Genomic DNA, 20,846 nt, shown 5'->3' on the forward strand with positions numbered 1-20,846 from the left:
GAAATACCAAAAGTAGAAGAAAAAGTAATTCTTAAAAAAAAAAACCACAAAAAACAAAACTCTTAACATCCAACTCCAGGCATCATCAATCATCAAACCTAGGGTAGATCTGTTGGTTCAACCAAGAAAAAGCTATAAAACAAGATTAACACATTATTTATTACCTCAGTAAGTACGTAAGTTTGGTCTTTAATGACCATTAGTGTCAACATCAAGTTCATAACTTGTCATCTTTACAATCTGCTTGATTTTGTTATTATTAGATAGAGATCCTATGATACATTAACCAAAAGTGCAAGGTTACAGGTCCAATTAAGTAAAAATCTAAATAAAAACGAGAACAAAGAAAAGTTTTTTTTTTCTTTTTTAATCATTACCTGGGGTGAGGGGTGGAATTCTGGAGGAAAAATATGTAACACTTTTTTTTTCTTTTTAAATTTATCTTTATTGTTGAATGTATTATAGATGGCCCCCTTTTATTCCCCCTTGACCCTCTCCTTCCCAATCCCTCCCCCCTCCTGCCTTCCCCATACTATTGTCTGTGTCCATTGGTTATGCATATATGTATATAAGTTCTTGTGTTTATCTCTTCCCCCTTCCCCCTTCCCTTTGAGGTTTGTCAGTTTAACAACCAATTTGTATTTCTTAATCCCTTCATCTTTTTTCACCCATCCCCCAAGCCCCCTCCCATCTGGCAACCATCAAAAAGTTCTATGTATTTGCCTGGCTGGTGTGGCTTGCGGCTAAGCACTGACCTATGCACCAAGAGGTCACCAGTTCAATTCCCAGTCAGGACACATGCCCAGGTTATGGGCCCGATCCCCAGTGGAGGGCATACAGGGATGGCCAATTGATGTTCTCTCCCATCGATGTTTCTATCTCTCTCTCCTTTTCCCTTCCTTTCTCTCTAAAATCAATAAAGGAAAAAAAAGTTCTTTGTATTTATGAGTCTGTTTCTGTACTGCTCGTTTATTTTGTTTGTAGATTCAATTGTTGATGGATATTTATTTATAGCAATTTTATTGTTCATATTTTTGTTCTTCAAGAAGAGCCTTCAACATTTTATATAATACTGGTTTGGTGGTGATGAACACCTTTAGCATTTTCTTGCCTGGGAAACTCTATATGGTCATTGTTTCTAAATGATAGCTTTGCAGAATAGCATAATCTTGGTTGTAGGTCCTTGCTTTTCATCACTTTAAATATTTCTTGCCACTCCCTTCAGGCCTGCAAAGTTTCTTTTGAGAAATCAGCTGATAGCCTTATGGGAACTCCTTTGTAAGTAACTAACTGCTTTTCTCTTGCTGCTTTTAAGATTCTCTCTTTGTCTTTCACCTTTGGCATTTTGATGATGATGTGTCTTGGTGTGAGCCTCTTGGGGTTCATCTTGTTTGGGACTCTCTGTGCTTCCTGGACTTGTATGTCTGTTTCCTTCATCAAGTTAGGGAAGTTTTCTGTCATTTTTTCAAATAGGTTTTCAATTTCTTGCTCTTTCTCTTCTTCTTCTGGCACTCCCATGATGTGAATATTGGTATGCTGGAATTTGTCCTAGAGGCTCCTTACACTACCCTCATATTTTTGGATTCTTTTTCCTTTTGCTGTTCTGATTAGGTGTGTTTTGCTTCCTTATATTCCAAATCGATGGTTTGCTTCTTGGCTTTACCTACTTTACTATTGATTCCCTATAAATTATTTTTTATTTTAGTTAGTGCATCCTTCATTTTTGACTGGTTCTTTTTTATGCTCTTGAGGTCCTCGCTAAGTTACTTGAAGTCCTCACTAAGTTCCTTGAGCATCCTTATAACCTGTGTTTTGAATTCTGCATCTGTTGGATTGCTTAGCTCCATTTTGTTTAGTTCTTTTCTTGGAGTTTTGTTCCATTCTTTCAGTTGGGACCTGTTTCTTTGTCTCCTCATTTTGGCTGCCTCCCTGTGTTTCTTTGAATTAGGTAGAGTTGCTATGCCTCCTAGGCTTCCTAGGGTGGCCTATTGTAGTAGGTGTCCTGTAGGGCTCAGTGACACAGCCTCCCTGTTCACCCCAGCTGGGCCCACAAGGTGCACCCCTCGTGTGGACTGTACCCACTTCTCTAGTAATTGAGTCTTGATTGCAATCTCAATGTGGCTTCTTTTAGGACTTCCATTCAGCTCGATTTCAGGTGGTTCTGAATGATGGTTGTTCTGTAGTTTAGTTGTAATTTTGATGTGGTTGTGGGAGAAGGGGAGTACCATGTTTATCTATGTTGCCATCTTGACCGGAAGTCTGTAACACTTTAAAAATGAATCTTTAAAGCTCACTTTCTAAATGCATTTCCCTTTTTCCTATTATCCACTGAAGTGTGGGAAGTACTGGAGTAAAAGAAAAAATGTTGATAAACCACCCCTACACAGTTTTTATCTTATAAATTTCTCCATCCTCTAAATGTACTTTTTCCTAATATTTCTCTCTTGCTCCTCAATTAGTGAATGGTGGACATATCAGGCAGAGGAGGTCCTTGGGGAAGGACACCTGGCCTTGTTTAGAACAGATGTGTAACTAGATTTTGTTCTGTGCTGGAGAAGTTCCTCCCATTCCATCAGGTGGGTGTAATAGAATTACCCCAGGAAGAAAGCAATATCTTCTGTTAAGGGAGCTGGACTTCTGGTTCCAGAAAAGATGGAGCAGTTGCATTTCTCCCTATTCCTCCCATTAAGCAAGCTAAAAACCCTGAACATATGTATAAAATGAACATAAGACTCTGGAAGATGGAGAGGGGGGAGACTGTCCAGGGATGCTGGATTTAAGGAACAGCATCGTGTTGAGTTCCCTGAACTCTTTTATATCCTAAACTGATTGCTGGAGAAGCTCACAACCCAGAAATGCCAATGCGTTTAAAGAAAGTATCCCACCCTCCAAAGCCTGATTTCTCTTGCCAATGGATGAGGAAAGGGACAGTACAGCAAGACAAAACTTTGGACAAAAACTACCCTGCTGTACCTAAACTGCAAGGAAAATGCCATGCCTCCATGCTCACCCTCATCATCAAATACTTCGTGGAGAGCCTAGACTTTCATCACTGCTTGGAGGCAATAAGGCACTCCTCGCCCTTTCTTCTGGAGTGGTGCAGAGGAGGCAGAGTGGGGGCCCTGAAGCTCCACCCCCACTTGATGGTAACAAGGTACTCCCCCCCAACCCCTTTTCCCAGTGGGGTGGAATGTCACTGGAGGCCACATGGGTAGCCTAGATTTCTATTCCTCTCCCCTGCTGGCACAGCATCAGAGGGAGCCTGCTAAAACAGAAGATCTAAATAAGATGCAGGGTCTCATAACATAATGCCCAAATGTCCAGGATACATAGAAAAAAATAATACACCATACCAAGAAAATCTCAACTTGAATCAGAAAAGACAACAGATGCTAACAATGGTATGACATAGATATTGGAATTATCTGACAAGGATTTTATTTTATTTATTTATTTTATTATTATTATTATTTTAAATTCTCACCAGATATTTTTTCCATTAATTTTCGTATAGAGAGTGGAAGGGAGGGAGGGAGGAAGGGAAGGGGAGAGAGAGAGAAAGAACCATCGATATGAGAGAGACACATTGATAGGCTGCCTCCCACACACACCCCAACCGGGACCAGGATGGAACCTGCAACCCAGGTTCATGTCCTTGACAGGGAATCAAACCCACAAGACTCTACGGTGTTTGGGCTGATGCTCTAACCATTGAGTGACATGGGCCGGGCTTCTGACAAGGATTTTAAAGCAGTCATAAAAATGGTTCACTAAGCAATTATAAACACACTTGAAATAATTTAAAATATAGAAAGTCTCAGTAAAGAAATAGAAAATATAAAGAAGAAACAAATGGAAATTATAAACTGGAAAAAAGGTAAAATAAACTCACTGCAAGCACACAATAGTAGAACGGTGATATCAGAGGAGAGAGTCCATAAACTTAATTTCCCATTCTGAACAACTGAAAAAATGGGCTGGGGCAAAAAAAAAAGTCTCAAGAACCTATAGAATAGTAACAAAGATCTAACAATGGTGTTTTCAGAGTTCACAAAAATAATATACAGTGGGTTGAACAAGTATTCAATGAAAAACTGGCCAAATAGTCTCCAAATTTACTGGAAGGCATGAACCTACAGATTTAAGAAACTGAGTGAATTTAAAACATAAATTTGTCTCTGGCCAGTCTGGCTCAGCGTTTAGGGCTTCGGCCCTCAGACCAAAGAGTGGCAGGTTCTATTCCAATCAAGGGCCCATACCTCAGTTGTGGTTCAATTCCCAGCCCTATTTGGGGTTGTGTGAGAGGCAACCAATTGATGTGTCTTTCTCACATCAATGTTTGTCTCTCTCCCCACTTCCCCCTGCACCACTCTATCTGAAGATAGATAGAAAAATGTTCCTGGGTAAGAATTTTTTTTTAAGTATAAATTCAAAGAAATCTACGGCACTCATAATCAAATTTCTGAAACCTACAAAGTAAAACTCTTGAAAGCAGAAAAGATTCATTAGCTTTAAGGGAACAATGACCCAAATGACAACAAATTTCTCATCAGAAATCATGGAGGCCAGAAGGAAATCAACATTTCAAGAACTGAAAATAATGCCAATCCATAATTGTTTACCTAGTGAGAATGTCCTTTAGGAACAAAGGTGAAATCAATACAGTCTCAGGTAGAAGAAAACTGAAAGAATTTGTCATATGTATTTAGTTATTTAAGCAATACTCACTTTTATCCTCATTGAAGAAATGAGTGATCCCTTTAGCCTCACACTTTGTCCTATTACATTTCCAAGTAAGAATCTCACATACGAGGTGTTTAAATGAATGAAATGAGCAACATGGCTGAACCAAATTGTCCCTTCTTGCAGTTTAACTTGTTGGTAGGCATTACTTGAACAAATTCTGTTAGTGTCATTTATTTGTCAAATATTTTTTTTAGATGTTTTTTATTGATTTTTTTAGAAAGAGAGGAAGGGGGGAGAGAGAGAGAGAGAGAGAGAGAGAAACATCATTTTAAAAGAGAAACATCGATCAGTCACCTCTTGCATGCCCCCTACCGAGGATTGAGCCTGCAACCCGGGCATGTGTCCTGACTGGGAATCGAACCGGGACCTCTCAGTCCATGGGACAATGCTCAATCCACTGAGCCACACCAGCCAGGCTGTCTGTTAAATGTTAAGGGCATAAACCTCAGAGGGAAGGGAGGTGGGGGTGGGAAGAGATAAACCAAAGAACATATGTGCATATAAGCTTAACCAAATGACACAGGAAACAATATGGTGAAGGGGGGGGGGATGTTAATGGGGTAAAAAAAGGAGGAACATTTGTATATATATATATAACGTGTTAAGGTGCTATCTCTCCAGTTCCTAAACTGTGCACTGAGGCTCTCCACATACAACAACAAACTCACAAGGGAACTGCAGGATTTTTAAAAGTTTTGAGAGAAACACAGCAATGTGTAACGTTTATTGCACACAACCCAAATTCAAGGTAGTCATAGTTTCAACATGAATTAGATTGTACATAGTACCATACCCAGAAGTAAAATTTCCAGTGTCAGGACCTCAGTCACAGGTCACATCTATTATAAAGCAATTGGGAAATAAGGTTTTTAGCTGGGCAATCATGTTGCCCAGGAGGAGACAAAACTGATTTTGTAACAGTGCAAAATGTAGAGAAAATATTTTTTTCTTCTGCACAGTTAGGGCTTTTTGAACAAATTTTGTGGAAACTTGAGATCCTGGACTAAAAGTAAGCTCTAGAAAGTAATTTACAACTGTATAGATAATGAGAATTTAAAAAACTTACCTAACTTAGGAGATGTTTATTTACATTTAAAGTTGAGGCAAGGCCCTGGCCGGTGTGGCTCAGTTGGTTGAGGATATATTTAATACCAGTAAGCTGTACACTTAAAAATGATTAGGATGGCCCAGCCAGTGTAGCTCAGTGGTTGAGTGTTGTCTCATAGACCAAGAGGTCACTGGTTTGATTCCCAGTCAGGGCACATGCCCGAGTTTTGGCCTTTATCCCCAGTAGGAGACATGCAGGACACAGCCGATCAATGTTTCTCTCTCATCAATGTGTCTCTCTCTCCACCCCTTCCTCTCTCCGTAAAAAAATTAATAAAACATAGTTTTTAAAAAATTGGTTAAGATGGTAAAAAAAAATTAGTTGAGGGAAGAAAACATCTGGAACTTCTGAAGATGAATAAAGAGGAGATTCTATAATTGCAGATGTTCTCAAAATGGTCTCTGAGCAATAATTGGAAGAAAAAGAACCAGACACAAAAACTGGCACAAATGGATGAAATGTGTAGAAAGACATTCAGAACAGATAAATCAGAGGCATCTTTTTTTTAATCCTCACCCAAGGATATTTTTCCATTTATCTTCAGATAGAGTAGGAGGAAGGGAGAGAGAGTGACAGAAATCAAACCCGTGACTCTTTGGTCCTTGGGCCGATGCTCTAACCACTGAACAACCGGCCAGGGCTAGAGGCATCTTAAAGGAGATGTTAAAATATTATTCTAGTAATAATGATTAAGTATGATTTTTGTATTTTTATCATTAATGTAAGTATACTTATTTCAGCTGTGTTCAGTTTAAACAATGCTATAATTATAATATTTCACTTATAATTGTGATGCATTTAACCATGTAGCACCTATGAACAGGATAACAATGGAGGTCACAGCTAACAATGACCTATTGTAATAATGAAATCATCTTTTCAAATTAACAGCAGAATCACTGCTTTACACTCTACTGCTTCATATAAACACTACCTGGTTTAGTGGGAGGCAGGGGTGACAAGAGATGTACATGATTTGAGGAGAATTCCCCAGAATAATATAACATTGATAATGTTGATGAAATCCACGGTTAAATTTATCTAATTAAGCTAATACTGAATGTACGAGATTCTGGAGGAAACATTAAAGGGCAGAGAAAATAATCTTGACTTAAAAAAAAAAGTAAACTATTCTCATTAAAAATGAAACATGTAGTACTGTGGGTAGAAACTCTGTGTTTTTGCTCACTTTTCATTTTTTCTGTAAATTGAAAACTACCTTAAAATATAAAGTCTAATTAATTTTAAAACACTTTGATGAAATAGACTTTTATAAAATACTTTAGCCTTTAAAAAATACTTTAGCTTTATAAGCCTACCAAAGTTTTATGGCATATTTTGGGGGGCAATTTTATGGAAAAGCTTTTTTGCATTGCATTTCCTAAAAAATATATAAAACAGCATGGGAGAATAAAAGTACAATTGAAGAGGTCTTGCAATGTAAACAAAGCAGTTCATATTCTTTAGAGATTGTGTTTTTCCTGTCTTCAATATATAAACCAATTCTAATTTACTTCATTCAATAGAATTCATGGTGTGTAAATTACTAATGCAAATCAAATCACAATTTAAATATATTCATTTATCATTTTCAAAAAAGATTGAACTGAAATTTGGAATATATTTAAATGCTTGTTATTGCAATATTCAACTTCTGAGAAGATAATTATAAATATCTTATTAAATTTCTTTAACCCCAATTTCAATATTTATAATGACTCTCTGGAATGATAAATTTCCTTTAACATTAAAAAAATGCATTAACACAGAAGAAAAAAAATTTTTAAAGCTTTTGTGGCTTATCCTAAAGGAGATCTATTTGTCTATCTATTTATCCTCTATGTGTTCATGTACAACAAAGTAGAAATAGAGACTCAATCATGAAAGAAGGCAAAAAGTGATCATAATGCCTGTGTCCTTAGTATGGTTGATCATTTGATTTCCCTGGCAAATTTAACTTCCTGGAAGTCAGGACTAGACTAAAACAGGACAAAACTAAGACAAATTTCATAACTTTCAGAAAGGAAGAAGCATACCTATTCTTTAAGACATACATCATTCTTCCAGGCTTTAAATTCTAATAGCAATTTCTGACAAGAGACCTAGTTTTGCTTAATAACAAAAAATAATACCAAAGCTTAAATTTTTTTTTCTTTATTGCTTTGTTAGAGAGAGAGAGAGGAAGAAGAGGGAAAGAGAGAGAGAAACATCGATGGGAGAGAACATCGATTGGCCGCCTCCTGCATGCCCCCCACTGGAGATCAGGCTCACAACCTGGACATGTGCTCTGATTGGGAATAGAACCAGCGACCTCTTGGTGCATGGGTCAATGCTCAACCACTGAGCCACACCTGCCGGGCAAAACCAAAGTTTATATATAACTTTTACTTATAATAACTTTGATAAAAGCTGCAATTATAACATTAAAATTCAGTGTTGATGATTTTGCAACAGGCTAAGTATTGTGGTCAAGTATGCCTTCTCAGAATCTAATGTAACCCAAGAAAAAAAATCCTTACCTTGGATGACTACTAAGAACTACTTCTTTCAGCTGAGGTTTTGATATGAGTTCAACAGGAGAAAATTCAAAAATGAACTCTGAGGAGTACCCAGGAATACTGGTCTTCTGTACAGTTGGTGAAGACAGAGCCACAGGCTTTGGAAAGCAGATGGGTTCTGATTGGGAATAAGCATGGTAGAATAGAAGACCCTTATGTATGCATATAAGTGGGTCATACGAATAGATATCAGTAGGCAAAACCAGGGATTTTCCTTATAAAAGTAGATTTGGACTTCTTCTAATAATCACTTACCTTCTCAGTGTTCCACACCAAAACCTTCACAGCTGATTGTTTAATCTGAAAAAAAATTTTTTTCAAGACAAATATAGACAAACTTCAATAATGTCCCATGATGAATAAAACTCTGGGAGGGATAGCTTTAAAATACTTCAGGTTGGCCGGGTGGTGTGGGTCAGTAGATTGAGCAGCATCCCATGGACTGAGAGATCCCAGTTCGATTCCTGGTCAGGGCACATGCCCAGTAGGGGGTGTGCAGGAGGTGGCTAATTGATGTTTCTTTTTTTTTTTTTTCATCTTATTTCAAACATCATTCCCTACTGTGATGCCAGGGAAACATCTCATATATTATCTTCTAGAAGTTTTATATTTTGCCTTTCTCATTTAGACTTTAATCTACTAGAATTTTTGTTGATTTAAAGTGAGGTGGGAATTGTATAAATAACTTCTAGGACTATTTACTGAATAGAGCTTTTGATTTGATTCTCTTTTTTATTTTATTTATTTATTTATTTATTTATTTATTTATTTATTATTAATTAATTTTTGTTACAGATGTTTCTCCTTTTCCCCCCAGTGAATCCCCCCTCCCTCTCCCTTCCTGCCCTTTCCCCAGTTTGTTGTCCATGTCCACTGTTCATGTATACATGCATATAAGTTCTGTGGTTTATCTCTTCCCCACCACCCCCCTATTTAGGGGATTGTCAGTCCGTATCCCATTTCCGCGTCTCTGGGACTACCCCCTTCCTCAGACTGTTATGTTCATTATATTCCACAAATAAGTGAGATTATATGAAACTTGTCTTTCTCGGTTTGGCTTGTTTCACTTAGGATGATACTTTCCAGGTCCCTCCATGTAGTCTCAAAGGATAAGAGGTCTTTCTTTCTTACAGCTGCGTAGTACTCCATTGTGTATATGTACCACAGCTTTTTTATCCATTGGTCTACTGATGGACACTTGGGCTGTTTCCAGATCTTAGCTATTGTAAATAGTGCTGCTAAAAACATGGGGTACATGTATTCTTTCTGGTTGGTGTTTCAGGCTTCTTAGGATGCCAATTGATGTTTCTCACATGGATGTTTCTATCTCTCTCTCCTTTCCTCTCTCTCTAAAAAATCAATAAACACATCTTTTTAAAAAATGTCTCAGGCTGCCTGGCCTGTGTAGCTCAGTGGATTGAACGTCATCCCATGGACTGAGAAGTTCCAGTTTGATTCCTGGTCAGGGAACATGCCCGGGCTGCGGACTCGACCCTCATTGTGGGAAGTGAAGGAGGTGGCTGATAGATGCTTCTCTTTCATATCGATGTTTCTATTTCTCTCACCCTTCCTCTCTCCAAAAAAATCAATAAAACTTATTTAAAGAATATATCTCAGGTTTATTAAGGTACTTGTGGTATACTGAATTCTTCTTAGAGCTTCTGAGACACTTCCATGTACATTGGTCACTTAACCTTTACAACACTCTTGTGATGCAGGCATCGTTATCCTTATTTTATAAATGACTAAACTAAAGCACAGAAAGACTCATTATATCAATTTATACTTATCCTTAGAAGGGTTTAAAGTTGTTGTTTGTGCACATATAATTATGTGTGCTGCAAATACATGTGTATATTTATACATGTAATACATATATTTGTTCTTATATTTAAAATTTGCTATAAAAGAGGCATTGTCTTTAGTTTCTTTTCTTAAATCCTCAGTATTAGGGAATGTGTCTGAGAAACAGCAGACACCTAACTATTTATATAAGTTGACAGCTTAAAGAAAGAAAAGACTCCACCGCTGCCACCTCCTTCTATTGTGGCTCCTGGTGCTATTTGTGTGCTCATTTAGTGCGGACCTGGTACCTCTTTTGTGAGATGGCAGCTAAGGAGATAGCAGCACTCGCCACGGCCCATGAAAAACCCAAGGAAGGAGTCACGACTGAGAACAAGATCATATTAATTTGAAGGGGGTGGGGCATAATGGTTCTGTGGTGCAGTTTAAGATTACGAGGCATATATTACTTAGTAAACTAATGAAAGCCCATTGTCAATGAGGCAGACCTGATTCCAAGTTGATGGGCAACCAATTAATGAAACAGACACACCTGCACAGTTGCAAATGAAGGGTGAAGATACAACTGATGTGCTCCAGCACAAGATAGGAGGTGTCTACTAAAAAGGGAACCTGCTACTTTACTCCAGAACTCTGTTCCTCCAGACCAAGAAGACAGTTTCAATTAGAAAACCACGATTAGCTCCACAACATGCTGACTACTGCAGGACAGTTTTCTCTATTCTTTCATGTTCCTCCTCCCCATTCCTTTATTGCACATGAAGTAACAGGTGTCTGTGTATAAGCATTTGCATTTTTTTAACCAAATGGCCAATAGTATGTTTTGATTGATATTAATTGGAGATGGAATGGGGGAAAATACTACTTGTCTCCATTAATGGCATACTCATTTAGTTCTTATCTTTATAGTCCAGTAAGTTATTTTGCTCTCACTTTTAAAAAACAAAAAAAAAGAACAACATAAAAAACCTTGTATATCTCATTTGATTGGAGAATTTTAATGCTTTTCATTTATCATTGTCAAAACAAGGACTATTTTATAGCTTTTTGAATACATAGCTGTTACATGTAGGGCAATCTGTCTTTAAGTAGGAATAAATTACTCTAAAAAGAAAAAAAGAATCTTGGCCCTGGCCTGTTTGGCTCAGCGGTTAGAGAGTTGGCCTGCAGTCCAGAGAGACCCAGGTTCAGTTTCTGCTAAGGGCACGTATCTCGGTTGCAGTTTGTCCCCGGCCCTGGTTGGGTTCTGTGGGTGGCAACCACTCGATGTGTCCCTTTCACGTCGACGTTTCTCTCTCTCTCTCTCTCTTCCTCCCTCCCACTCTATCTGAACAAAATATCAAAAAGTGTCCTTGGGTGAGGATAAAAAAAAAAAAAAGAATCCTAGATAGTTTTTCCTTCAAGTCAAGTGTTTTATTGTCTAAATAAACCTCTTGTTTAAAATAAAAAGAATAAAAAGACTAAGCATTATGGTGATAAGCTATAATATTTTTCTCTTAACGTAGCTATATAGTCTGCAGTTTACTAACAAGCTCACACATTTAAAAAATTCTGTTTATTCAGATGGATATTAAAAAAGCAGTTTTGGCTAATCAGACAAGGTAGTCTCTTGCTCAGGCATTGGAAGAAAAAGAAAAGAATGTAAAACAGAATAAAGATCAAATTACAGATGTAATTTTGGGAATCCTCAGCACATGGTGATAATTGACATCGGCAGTAACTGAATTCCCTGTGTGTGGTGGTGAAGAGAAGGACATAGAACAGAGCTCTTAGGGGACCCATCATTTTGTGTTCTGCTAGAGGAGAAGTTAACAAACGAGATTTACAAGGAGCTTCTGGAAGAGTGTCATGGAATCCAACAGAAGAGAGGGTTTCGAGAAAGAGTAAGGTTCTTGCCAGATGCTGAGAAGCCAAGGAAGATGACAGAAAACCCCTGATTAGTTTCCTGAGGGTCACAGTTGGCCTTAGCAAGAACAGTAGAATAATTAGGTAGAAACCATTCTGGAGGAGGTCAAAGGTAAGTAGAGAAGGTGAGAAAGGGAGTCAGTGACAAAACTCTTCTTGAAAACTTGACTAAGGAGGGGAAGAAAGAGAGTGAGGGGCAGAGGGAAGGTTTTTGCATTTGATTTTGAAGGTGCAATTACACACGGACAATGTAATCAAGAGTGTGTTCCAGTGTTACTGAAAAGCCAGCTTTTATTCTGGAGTTGCAATAATCATGCAAGGGCTGCTCGGATCCATGTTATTTGATGAAATATTACTGTATTCTTGCAACATGGGTGCTCCTAATGGCACCATGGTTCAAACAGAAGGTGGCAGAAACTGCTGTTTCCTCCCAATGTCCACTCTACCATTAGAATTTTCAGCTGGGCACAGGACCTTCCCAAATAAAGACAGTTCCCCAGTCTTCCTTGTGGACAGGAGAATAAGTTCTGACCAATGGATATAAGGAAGAGTATACTGTAGCAGCTTCAGAGACCCCTCTTTAAGGTACAGCTCAAATGAACGCTTTGACCCACTATGCCTCTTTCCTACTTCCTGCTGGTTGAAATATGGACTTGATCCTTGAATCTGAAATAGCCATCTTGGGCCATGAGGTGACATTGAGAACAGAGGCCACAGATGATAGAGCAAAAAACTAGAAGAATCTAAAGTTTGTTGATGTCATAAAACAAATCTCCATGGCAGCCTTAGTCCACCAGTATCTGGATGTTAATGCAAAAGAAAAATAAGCGTCTAGTTTAAGCCTCTGATATTTCAGGGGCTACCAATACCCTTAGCCTAATCTAAATCTAACTAATATATAAAAGACAGCAAGAAAGTCCAGATTATAATAGAAATGATAAGCCATTATTGAAATGAAAACAGATTAAAAGTCACTGAAGAAAATTCTATTTAGGAAAAATTATAGTGTTAATTTAAGACCAGGGATTCTGTCTAGCAGTACTTGATGTTAGGAATGAAATGATCAGGGAAATGACAATAGGAAGAAAATATCCAGTCTTCTTGTACATCACTGGTCAACCATAGCAGACACTATTGCAAACCCTTCCTTCAAGAGAAAAAATGCGGCACTTCCTAATTTAGTGCAAACTTTTATACTTTTTTTAAAAATCTTTATTGTTGGATGTAAAATGTATTACAGATATTCCTTATTTTCACCCCATTTACCCCCTCCTCCTCACTCCCGCCCCCCTCCCAACTTTTCCCACACTATTGTCTGTGTCCATTGGTTATGCATATAAGTTCTTTGGTTTATTTCTTCCCACCCCGCAACCCCTTTCCCTTTGAGGTTTGTCAGTCTAGCAATGAATTTGTACTTTTTAGTCCCTTCACCTATTTCACCCATTCCCCCAACCTCCCTCCCATCTGGCAACCAACAAAATGTTCTCTGTATCTATGAGAATGTTTCTGTTCTGCCTGTTCATTTTGTTTGTAGATTCCATTGTTGATAGATATGTATTCATTGCCATTTTGTTTGTTCATATATTTTATCTTTTTCTTCAAAAAGACCCTTCATCATTTCATATAATAACGGTTTGGTGGTGATGAACTCCTTTAACTTTTTCTTGTCTGGGAAACTCTATATGGCCATCGATTCTAAATGACAATTTTGCAGGATAGCGTAATCTTGGTTGTAGGTTCTTGGTTTTCATCACTCTGAATATTTCTTGCCACTCCCTTCTGGCCTGCAAAGTTTCTTTTGAGAAATCAGCTGACAGCCTAATGGGAACTCCCTTGTAGGTAACTAGCTGCCTTTCTCTTGCTGCTTTTAAGATTCTCTCTTTGTCTTGAACCTTTTGCATTTTGATGATGATGTGTCTTGGTGTGGGCCTCTTGGGGTTCATCTTGTTTGGGACTCTCTGTGCTTCCTGGACTTGTATGTCTGTTTCCTTCACCAAGTTAGGAAAGTTTTCTGCCATTATTGTTTCAAAGAGGTTTTCAATTTCTTGTTCTCGCTCTTCTCCTTCTGGCACCCCCAAGATGTGAATGTCGGCACGCTTGAAGTTGTCCCAGAGGCTCCTTACACTATCCTCATTTTTTTGGATTCTTTTATTTTTATCCTCACCCGAGGACATTTTTCCATTCTTTGCTCAGATAGAGTGGGAAGGAGAGAGAGAAACGGAGAGAGAGAGAGAAACATCGATGTGAAAGGAACCCATCGAGTGGCTGCCACCCACATGACCGACTAGGGCCGGGGACAAACTGCAACCAAGGTACGCGCCCCTAGCGGGAACCGAACCCAGGTCTCTCAGGACCGCAGGCCGACGCTCTAACCGCTAAGCCAAACCGGCCAGAGCGGATTCTTTTTTCTTTTTGCTGTTCTGATTGAGCATTTTTTGCTTCCTTATATTCCAAATCGATGGTTTGCTTCTTGGATTTACGTACTCTACTACTGAATCTGTGTAAATAATTCTTTATTTTAGTTAATGCCTCCTTCAATTCTGACTGTGCATCCATCATTTCTGACTGGTCCTTTTTTATGCTCTTGAGGCCCTCCCTAAGTTCACTGAAGTTCTCATTAAGCTCACTGAGCATCCTTATAAGCAGTATTTTGAACTCAGCCTCTGTTAGGTTGCTTATCTCCATTTCGCTTAGTTCTTTTCTTGGGGTTTTGTTCTGTTCTTTCATTTGGGACCTGTTTCTTTTTCTCCTCATTTTGGCTGCCTCCCTGTGTTTGTTTCTGTGTATTACTTAACGAGCGGTATGGGGCTAGCTGAGACCAGATGCTGCTTGTTTGACAGAATTTAGGAAAAACCTGAAGCAGAATCTAAGACAGGCCAATCCTACTGTTTGTTAAGCAAGTGGCAAGAGCTTGGGTGGGCCTGAAAGTTGGATGGGGCGGGGCCTCAGGGAGTCACCAGGGTGGGGCTACCAGTGTGAGCCAGGTTGCTGGAGTCCCAGATATGGCGACTGTCTGCCGCCCCAGGGAAGGGCTCACCAAAGGAACAAAGGCCTCTGACAGCACGTTTGTCCTGGAGAAAGCCCCCTCTCCAGCCCTCGCTCCAGTGCCAAACAGCTCAGTTCTTCCCTGTAGGTCTCTGGTGCCCCTCAAGCTGCCTCCCCTCCAAGCTTAGAGGGAGAGAGTCCAACAAGTCCGTGCGCGGGCCCTTTAAGGAGCTGCCTGGGGTTCCAACCACGTCAGCTTCCCTGAGCCTCAGTTCCTGCTGGTTTTTCCAGCCAGAAGTTATGGGGACTCTTCCTGGCACTGGAACCCTGAGCGGGGCATCTGGTGTGGGACGGGGACCCCTCAGTCCCCAGGAAGGACCTTCCCAGCCGAGGTATCCTCCTGATTTTTATCCGCCACACGTGGGTGTGGGCCAGCCTGTCGGGCTTCCGCCCCTCCGCCCCTCCTACCAGTCTGGATGTGGCTGCTGCTTTAATTTCATAGTTGTAGGACTTCCATTCAGAATGATTTCAGGTGGTTTTGAATGATGGTTGTTCTGTAGTGTAGTTGTAACTTTGATGTGCTTGTGGGAGGACACAATACCGCATTTACCTACGCTGACGTCTTGACCGGAAGTCAAACTTTTATACTTTTTTAAAACCTGTTTTAAATATCTTTAACCTGCTTAACTGGATGTACACATATAATAGAGTTCATATGATTCTATTGTTTTGTTTTGTTTTTTAAATAGTATGACAAATAGTAAAGTATACAGAAAAGTTTTTTTCTGGTAATCACCATTTCTCTTTCTTGATTTGAAGGAGCAAATCAAAGAAATTTTATTTTTAAAAAAATCTTTGAGCTGACTACCACATGTGTTATTAAAAAAAAACTGGCAAAGTGTGGCCGGTGGGGCTCAGTAGACTGAGCATCATCCCATGGACTGAGAGGCCCCACTGTTCCATTCCTGGTCAGGACACATGCCCAAGTTTTGGGCTTAGTCCCCAGTAGGGGGCATGCAGGAGGCAGCCGATTGATGTTTCTCTCTTACATCAATGTTTCTATCTCTCCCTTCCTCTCTCTCTAGAAAATCAATAAAAACATATATATATTTTTAAAGCTGATAAAACCGTCATCATCTCTCGTAATAGAGAACAGGAACTCTATTCTATTTATATGCTTGTTACTGAAAGATCAAGTTTATAAAACTATATATAATGGGCATGAATTTTATTTCACAATGACAGCATACAAGAAATATCACATTCCCTTATTTTCTAAATCAGATGTAATCTGTTCTGAGGTTGGAGGAAAAATTCAACCAATCATCTTTGGAGTCCCTTCTCTTTCTCTGGGGGTCCTGCAACAACCCTGGGCTTCTGTAATGTTAAGACTGGGAGGTTAGGCGATCTTTTGTTCTCTGTGGTTGCCATCTTTGCCATTGCTCTGTTGACTGCAAGATGCTGCTATAGAACCCTGCAGCCAGCCTCTTGGTCACTGAAGATCAGGCAGGCTCAGAGGTACATCTCATAGGGAGTCTTTCCACTGACTCCAGATTGTGTCTTATTGCCAAGCTCCAGAGAGGGTTATTGCATGCCTGCAGGGCTTGGTCTCTACCACCCAGAGGTGGATTCCTTGTCTTCTCCCCAGCTGAAGTGAGCCAAAACTCTTCAAATGTTTGGAAACGTGATTTCTTTTCTTCGATATACTTAAGGAAAAGAGGTAACAACCTCAGTTCATTTTTTTCTCCTAATTATGCACTAATGTTAAACTGACATAACTCAGAAAAAATATTAACCTGTGTTTTGGGCTTATTCTCACAAAATATTATTCAACTGACAAGTAGAATAATTGATTTCACTTCTCTGATTTGAATTTCAGTTCTCTTTCTGGCTCCAGTTTACATGCTAACTGGTGGTGGAATTAGATCACTAACAGTTGGTTCTTCTCTCCATAAATTGACTGATATTGTCAATTCCATCTTAACACATTTGAGTTCTGGTGTTTCCTTATGCTAGCTCCAAACATAAAATTAGTGTAACTGTGTACTAATATGATCTGCCTATATCTTTGAATTTTTGTAGATGAATTAAGTTGTGATTATCCTTAGATATATAAAAACAACTAATAGTTTTGAAAAAACTTTTCTTATTGGCCTGTTTTATGACTTGAAAGAAAAAAGTAGAAATCTAACAGAATTATAAGTAAATCCTAATATGATTATGATTTCTTTGACTATTTTAATAATATTTTTAGTATTATGATTATGGCAATAAATATGATGGGTTTATTATGGCATTAAACACTGGGTTAACAATGGTGGAAATGCTTATTTTGTTTACAAAAATACAAAAAATATCTAAAGAACTGGGTTAGTGTCATATCTACCTATATACATATATTTAATTTATATATATTAACACACACACACACACACACACACTACCATTGGTCTCATTTAGAAGATACAAGGGAACCAAATCATTCTTCTGAAAACTGTCAGTGAGGTAAAAGGTGAGAGATTTAACCTCCCTTTCCTGTATGAACTATATTTGACGAAAACTAAATAGTTGTTGAGAGAATTTTTTCTCTGTTGAATTCCAGCCAATAAATAAAAAAGAAACAATAGATTAGAATATCACCATTTCGCAAACTCCAAATCAAAGAATGAATCCAAGCAGTGATTATCAATGGTTGCTAATATCACTAAAAGAGAGGCAACAAGACATGTGTCTCCTGATGAAAGTATACAATACAGTAGTCCTCTTTTGTCCACGGAGGAGGCATTCCAAGACCCCCAGCCTGAAACCACGGATAGTACAGAACCCTATATATACTGTTTTTTCTTATGCATATATACCTATGATAAAATTTAATTTACAAATTAGGCACAGTAAGAGATTAACAATAATAACTAATAATAAAATAGAACATACTGATAACAATATACTGTAACAAAAGTTATGTGAGTGGTCTCTCTCAAAATATCTTATTGTACTGTACTCACCCTTCTCCTTTCAATGCATTGGATGCATTCCATATACAAGATGGCTGTCACCCATGCTTTCTGATTATGTTGCCAGAACACAGGCAGATAATTTTTTGTTTTTGTTTTTGAGAGCACATGGGTTTTTCACTCTGTACACTACACCTGGCTTTACCATGCCTTCCAGCATTGCCACATCGTACCAGAATTAATCCGTCTTTCCATGTTTTATGACCTGGTGCCTCCTTTGCATTTTTATTAATGTAGATTCTATTGGGTATCTTTTTCAAAAATAGCCTGGTTTCATTGCAGTTGAAGACTTGCTTTAGATGGTATCCTTTCTCCTTAATTGACTTCTTCAACTCTGCGAGAAATGTAGCAACCATTTCTTCATAGGCAGACACAGACTCTTCAGTAATTTTTATAATTTTCAGTTCAAACCTATTCCTGAATCTGTTCAACCATCCCTTATGTGCAGTACATGGCCTGGTGTCACTCGTTTCGGTTGATCCCTTGCTGAAGTTTTTCTATAGGCTCAGTGCTTTCTGGTGCAACACACTGCCATCATTGGAATGTTTTCTGTTCATGTTTCCCACCCACACATTTAATGCCTTTTCCATCTTAACTAAACACTTATCACTCACTGTGACCACAACTTTTGCAGTTTGAAGTGCAAACAGCAAAACTAGCACAGATTTCTTTTTCGTTCTTCACAATGTCATAGATAGACGATTTGTTCTTACTGTAGATATGAGCAACCTTAGCACATGACTTTTTTTCTTTCCTTGTTGACAGCTTTTACCTTTTTACTTAAAGGACGTACTTGATGGCTTCTCTTTGGCATATCTGAATAGCCAACAACATTACTACTTGTACTTTGGGGCCATTACTAAGTAAAATAAGGGATAATTGAACCAAGCACTCCCATACAAAAGTCTGTCTGTGCCCTGGCTGGTTGCTCAGTGGTTAGAGCGTTGGCCTGTGGACTGAAGAGTCTTGGGTTTGATTCCCTGTCAAGGGCATGTTCCTGGGTTGCAGGTTCCATCCCTGGCCCTGGTCAGGGTATTGCAGGAGGCAACCAATCAATGTGTCTCTCACATTGATGGTTCTCTCTCACTCTACCTCCCTCCCTTCCATTCTATCTAAAAAATCAATGGAAAAATATCCTCAGGTGAGGATTAACCAAAAAAAACAAAAAACAAAAAGTTAATCTGATAACCAAGATGGCAGCTACTAGGTGACTAACAGGTGGGGATTGTGTACAGTGTAAAAACCCTTGACAAAGGGGCTCACATCATGGGCTGGACAGAGTCGAATGGCGAGAGATTTCATCATGCTACTCAGAACAATGCACAATTTAAAACTTATAAGTTGCGCCGGCCAGTGTGCTCAGTGGTTAAGCACCAACCCATGCACCAAGAGATCCCCAGTTCGATTACTGGTCAGGGCGCATGCCCAGGTTGTGGGCCCGATCCCTGGTGGAGGGTATGAAGGAGGCAGCCAATTGATGAGCTCTCTCATCGATGGTTCTCTCTCTCTCTCTCTCCCTCTCCCTTCCTCTCTCTCTAAAATCAATAAAGGAAAAATTTTTTAAAATAAATAAAATCAATAAAGAAAATAAAATTTTTTGAAGAAAATAAATAAAGCTTATAAGTTGTTTATTTCTGGAAATTTCCATTTACTATTTTCAGACCACAGCTGACTGCAGGTAACTGAAACCATGAAAAGCAAAATATGGATAAACGGGGACTACTGTACCATTTTATAGCTGCCAAAAAACTGAACCTGTATCAAAGTAAGCCTCTAAATCTAGTTAAAAGTTTACAGGAAACAGAGAGGGAAGAGAAACACATTAAAAGATACCCTGGGGCCCAGCTGGTGTGGTTCAGTGGATTGGGTGTTGTCCAAGAGATCACTGGTTTGATTCCCAGCCAGAGCACATGCTTGGGGAGCCTGTGGGAGGTAGCCAATTGATGTTTCTCTCATAATTGTTTCTATCTATCTCTCCCTCACTCTTCCTCTCTCTTTTAAAAAAAAAAACAACCCAATAAAAACATTTTTAAAAACAATAGCATGGGAGGTAGGTGCAGAAAAATTCAAATATTGAAAATTCTAAAGGCCAAAGACATGAGTTTTCAAAAATTAAATTGCAAGGAACAAAAAGAAAGAGGGAATATTACCAGACACCAACTAATCTCAATATGTTGACCTTATTTGGGATTCTTACAAACTATTTCAAAATTATAACATTTTAAAAACAATTGAAAATATGAACTCAAGTGCCTAAATATTTAGCATTATTGAAGAATTATTAAATTTTTAGGTGTGATAATAGTATTGTTATGTTTTTATAAAGAGCTATTTTATTTAGTGATATATATTGAAATATTTGAAATAACATTATGCATAGAATTTGCTTCATACTAATATGAAAGGGGTAAGAGTATGGATAAAATAAGATTGTCCATATTAAAGTTGAGTGATGGTACCGATACAAGGGAGTTCATTTTATTATATATATGGCTTATCCTTAAAATATACACATAGAAAAATTTAGAGATGAAAAAGTATAATACATGAAATTTGCCTAAAAATTATCCAGCTATTGGGGAGGGGTAGCATGGGTGAGTCTACAGATAAAATAAGATCTGTGACTATGAGCTACTGTTATAGAAGCTGAGAGGTAGGTACATGGTTTATTGCAATATTCTCTCTACTTTTATGTGTGATGACATTTTCCATAATAAAAATTAAAGT

At 38.5% G+C, this 20,846-nt stretch overlaps 1 pseudogene; it reads left to right on the forward strand.

The window, feature by feature from the left end:
- The first annotated feature begins 10,517 nt into the window (after positions 1-10,517).
- On the forward strand, positions 10,518-10,818 carry LOC118642017 (annotated as a pseudogene).
- The last annotated feature ends 10,028 nt before the right edge of the window (positions 10,819-20,846 follow it).

Source organism: Molossus molossus, unplaced genomic scaffold (genome assembly GCF_014108415.1).
Source record: "Molossus molossus isolate mMolMol1 unplaced genomic scaffold, mMolMol1.p scaffold_m16_p_3, whole genome shotgun sequence".
Taxonomy (NCBI): domain Eukaryota; kingdom Metazoa; phylum Chordata; class Mammalia; order Chiroptera; family Molossidae; genus Molossus; species Molossus molossus.